The sequence below is a fragment of the Schistosoma haematobium genome, chromosome 5 (genome assembly GCF_000699445.3).
Source record: "Schistosoma haematobium chromosome 5, whole genome shotgun sequence".
Taxonomy (NCBI): domain Eukaryota; kingdom Metazoa; phylum Platyhelminthes; class Trematoda; order Strigeidida; family Schistosomatidae; genus Schistosoma; species Schistosoma haematobium.
The window spans coordinates 3,753,575-3,758,949 of NC_067200.1; positions in this window are offsets into that span (position 1 = coordinate 3,753,575).

A 5,375-nucleotide genomic window follows, 5' to 3' on the forward strand; every position below is an offset into this window, starting at 1 on the left:
CTTAGACATCTTGACAATAAGAAGTTCATAGGCACCTACTATTGTAAGGTGACAAATAGGGACGAAACAATTGGTTAGTGTTTCTTGGTTATTCTTTTCTATAATGATGATAACTGTAGAACCTGGTATGTTTGTATATATCCCATTAGCGCAGAGAAATGAAATTGTCATGCTAAATTTCAGAATAGTAGAAGTAGTGATAGTATTAGTGGTGATTGAAAAGACTAAACATCAAAGATATGATTCAAGAGAATATAAATTAGTGAGTACGGATGTTCAGAATTCGAGTAGAGGCGAAGAATTGATGCACCAGCACCAATGCAAACGATTCTGAGACATTTCATTTAAAAGTCTCTAATCACCGAATACGATCATCACGAGCACCGCAATCAGTTAGTCTACAGTTATTAAAATGGCTAAGTCCAATTATCGCTGATTTCATGAACTGATGCCAGTTTTAAGTTTGACCGCCCTTAGCTTTCTTCTTTCCAGCTTCTTTATTACACAGTATCGCAGATCTAGGTAGGCGGAGGTCGGGCACACATAATACATGTGCCAACAACCTCAGATGAATATTCATTACCTTATCAATTAATTTGACATCCTTGATCAATACTGATATGATGGAAAGAAAAGTTATTATAAGTTTTGTTCAAGATGACTTCCGTTTTGATTCAATGTAATGATTACTCAATGTAGTATTTGTTTTCTTTTCTCGTATGCGATATTCTTGTATTCCATTGACATGAACTATCCTCAGTCTGTGCTCTGTTATAACTCTAAATATTCTTCATATATGTGATTTCATCCTAATTATTAATCAGAATGGTTGTACAATCAATGTGTAAATGAGTATATTTTCTAAAAGAGTCGTCGTCGTGTTTTGGGGTTAACAAATCATCACTTCTACCAGTCTTTGTGTTCTTACTTTCGCGTCGTGGGAATTGCAGAGGTCCCTCGTTCCGAGTATAAGTGATAAGCGTTTCCGACATAACAATCAGCGACAACCAGATATAAAAATTAGCATTAAGGGAGCCAAAACAATAAGCATTCAAACGACAAGTTATAACAAACACCCTACTTCAAACCTCAGGATTATTTACTTGATGATCTCAAAATATACGAGTGATGGTCTAATGACACCTATGATCGAATACTAATAAACTACGAATAATTTCTGCTCATAATGGCCATGCCTCACACTTATAAAATAGCATGGAGTGAACCGCTACGCAGTAAACTCGTTATAACCCAACTAAGGTCTAGAAAATCCTTCAAGCAAACCAAAATCGTCTCTGAAAACGCTGAGAAACATCTTATCCAATCAGCATTCAATAAAAGTTTTGCCAGAAACATCTAGAAAGTGAAAAGTCGCATGCCGAATTTCTGACTGGATAGTTACACATACTACTACTATGTTTAGTAGCGTTCCAGAACTTTCCGGAGATTCAAGGCCATTTAACATGTTATAAAAACCCTAGATTTTCTGTACATGAAAGAACCTTTGGAGTAAAGCGTTTCTTTCATATTTCACGCCTTTTTTTCTCATGTCCAAATTCCTTCGTTGATCTAGCCTAGGGGTTACTAGAAGAGCTTAAGAACCGAATCTAGCATTTAATCACCCACTGAGTAATATTGGAAGATAGTTGCATGATATTACGTTTTCATTGAAGTTTGAGCATGATGACCATTGGATATCGGTCCGCTAGTCTGAACGTCAAGTATTCTGTATGAAAACCTATGATTCCGGGTACGACCTCCGGTGGCATGGTTGTAGGTGTGTATTGTCTAGAGACCCTATACTAAGACAAAGCAGTTGTCCATCTTCTTGTAGTTTTCAATTATTGCTTCCCACTGAATAATTGTCTGTTATTAATGGTCTCACACTTAATTTACTGTGTTTCGGAAAGTGCTCAAGGCATTTAGCAGGGTATATGGTGAATTTTTTGAGGCAATTATTAATATGGTTACAGATAGACACATAAAATTTTGCAAACTCATGTCAAGTGTGATTATATCAGATCTTAATCATCCATTTCATACACATCTTTCTCCTTTTATATATTCTGGTAAAACGAGGCGTCAGTACATTAGAATCCATGCACGCAAGCAAATATATCTAAGCTCTACAACACCTTATCTAGCAATTATACTAGATTTCAGATTTGTGTACCAAGGACAGAAAGCCTACGGTTTATGTTATTCCTTTTCTAGTAGTCTTCTGTTGAATAAGTCAGTTGAAGATGTGGACACTATTGCTTCGGATAACAGGTTCCAAAAATTAATGACTCGATGTGAAAACCTATATTTCATGGGTATTTTGTTCATTCTTGGCTATTCTACTCACCTGCTATATCCTCTAAAATGTCCCAATCTAATGCGAAGAAAATGGCAGAGTACATTAGTTCCAAAATCATTTCATAGCATTCCGTACATCAAAATTAGGTCACTTCTTAATCTGTAGTAGAGCAAAGTAAAAAGGTTCGGCTTTTCAAGTCGCATTTGTATAGTACACCCCGGTGTTCTGGAATTGCACTATATGGCGAATTTATTATTTTTATTTTAATACACAGATATTGGTACAAGGAGGCACTAAATACATATGCGCCACACAAATCTCTTTTGATATGTATGAGGGCTGTGATACTACCCGAGTGCCCAAACCAAAACAGGTGGTTTTCTTAAGTAGTAGTAGTAGTAGTAGTAGTAGTAGTAGTAGTAGTAGTAGTAGTAGTAGTAGTAGTAGTAGTAGTAGTAGTAGTAGTAGTAGTAGTAGTAGTAGTAGTAGTAGTAGTAGTAGTAGTAGTAGTAGTAGTAGTAGTAGTAGTAGTAGTAGTAGTAGTAGTAGTAGTAGTAGTAGTAGTAGTAGTAGTAGTAGTAGTAGTAGTAGTAGTAGTAGTAGTAGTAGTAGTAGTAGTAGTAGTAGTAGTAGTAGTAGTAGTAGTAGTAGTAGTAGTAGTAGTAGTAGTAGTAGTAGTAGTAGTAGTAGTAGTAGTAGTAGTAGTAGTAGTAGTAGTAGTAGTAGTAGTAGTAGTAGTAGTAGTAGTAGTAGTAGTAGTAGTAGTAGTAGTAGTAGTAGTAGTAGTAGTAGTAGTAGTAGTAGTAGTAGTAGTAGTAGTAGTAGTAGTAGTAGTAGTAGTAGTAGTAGTAGTAGTAGTAGTAGTAGTAGTAGTAGTAGTAGTAGTAGTAGTAGTAGTAGTAGTAGTAGTAGTAGTAGTAGTAGTAGTAGTAGTAGTAGTAGTAGTAGTAGTAGTAGTAGTAGTAGTAGTAGTAGTAGTAGTAGTAGTAGTAGTAGTAGTAGTAGTAGTAGTAGTAGTAGTAGTAGTAGTAGTAGTAGTAGTAGTAGTAGTAGTAGTAGTAGTAGTAGTAGTAGTAGTAGTAGTAGTAGTAGTAGTAGTAGTAGTAGTAGTAGTAGTAGTAGTAGTAGTAGTAGTAGTAGTAGTAGTAGTAGTAGTAGTAGTAGTAGTAGTAGTAGTAGTAGTAGTAGTAGTAGTAGTAGTAGTAGTAGTAGTAGTAGTAGTAGTAGTAGTAGTAGTAGTAGTAGTAGTAGTAGTAGTAGTAGTAGTAGTAGTAGTAGTAGTAGTAGTAGTAGTAGTAGTAGTAGTAGTAGTAGTAGTAGTAGTAGTAGTAGTAGTAGTAGTAGTAGTAGTAGTAGTAGTAGTAGTAGTAGTAGTAGTAGTAGTAGTAGTAGTAGTAGTAGTAGTAGTAGTAGTAGTAGTAGTAGTAGTAGTAGTAGTAGTAGTAGTAGTAGTAGTAGTAGTAGTAGTAGTAGTAGTAGTAGTAGTAGTAGTAGTAGTAGTAGTAGTAGTAGTAGTAGTAGTAGTAGTAGTAGTAGTAGTAGTAGTAGTAGTAGTAGTAGTAGTAGTAGTAGTAGTAGTAGTAGTAGTAGTAGTAGTAGTAGTAGTAGTAGTAGTAGTAGTAGTAGTAGTAGTAGTAGTAGTAGTAGTAGTGTAGTAGTAGTAGTAGTAGTAGTAGTAGTAGTAGTAGTAGTAGTAGTAGTAGTAGTAGTAGTAGTAGTAGTAGTAGTAGTAGTAGTAGTAGTAGTAGTAGTAGTAGTAGTAGTAGTAGTAGTAGTAGTAGTAGTAGTAGTAGTAGTAGTAGTAGTAGTAGTAGTAGTAGTAGTAGTAGTAGTAGTAGTAGTAGTAGTAGTAGTAGTAGTAGTAGTAGTAGTAGTAGTAGTAGTAGTAGTAGTAGTAGTAGTAGTAGTAGTAGTAGTAGTAGTAGTAGTAGTAGTAGTAGTAGTAGTAGTAGTAGTAGTAGTAGTAGTAGTAGTAGTAGTAGTAGTAGTAGTAGTAGTAGTAGTAGTAGTAGTAGTAGTAGTAGTAGTAGTAGTAGTAGTAGTAGTAGTAGTAGTAGTAGTAGTAGTAGTAGTAGTAGTAGTAGTAGTAGTAGTAGTAGTAGTAGTAGTAGTAGTAGTAGTAGTAGTAGTAGTAGTAGTAGTAGTAGTAGTAGTAGTAGTAGTAGTAGTAGTAGTAGTAGTAGTAGTAGTAGTAGTAGTAGTAGTAGTAGTAGTAGTAGTAGTAGTAGTAGTAGTAGTAGTAGTAGTAGTAGTAGTAGTAGTAGTAGTAGTAGTAGTAGTAGTAGTAGTAGTAGTAGTAGTAGTAGTAGTAGTAGTAGTAGTAGTAGTAGTAGTAGTAGTAGTAGTAGTAGTAGTAGTAGTAGTAGTAGTAGTAGTAGTAGTAGTAGTAGTAGTAGTAGTAGTAGTAGTAGTAGTAGTAGTAGTAGTAGTAGTAGTAGTAGTAGTAGTAGTAGTAGTAGTAGTAGTAGTAGTAGTAGTAGTAGTAGTAGTAGTAGTAGTAGTAGTAGTAGTAGTAGTAGTAGTAGTAGTAGTAGTAGTAGTAGTAGTAGTAGTAGTAGTAGTAGTAGTAGTAGTAGTAGTAGTAGTAGTAGTAGTAGTAGTAGTAGTAGTAGTAGTAGTAGTAGTAGTAGTAGTAGTAGTAGTAGTAGTAGTAGTAGTAGTAGTAGTAGTAGTAGTAGTAGTAGTAGTAGTAGTAGTAGTAGTAGTAGTAGTAGTAGTAGTAGTAGTAGTAGTAGTAGTAGTAGTAGTAGTAGTAGTAGTAGTAGTAGTAGTAGTAGTAGTAGTAGTAGTAGTAGTAGTAGTAGTAGTAGTAGTAGTAGTAGTAGTAGTAGTAGTAGTAGTAGTAGTAGTAGTAGTAGTAGTAGTAGTAGTAGTAGTAGTAGTAGTAGTAGTAGTAGTAGTAGTAGTAGTAGTAGTAGTAGTAGTAGTAGTAGTAGTAGTAGTAGTAGTAGTAGTAGTAGTAGTAGTAGTAGTAGTAGTAGTAGTAGTAGTAGTAGTAGTAGTAGTAGTAGTAGTAGTAGTAGTAGTAGTAGTAGTAGTAGTAGTAGTAGTAGTAGTAGTAGTAGTAGTAGTAGTA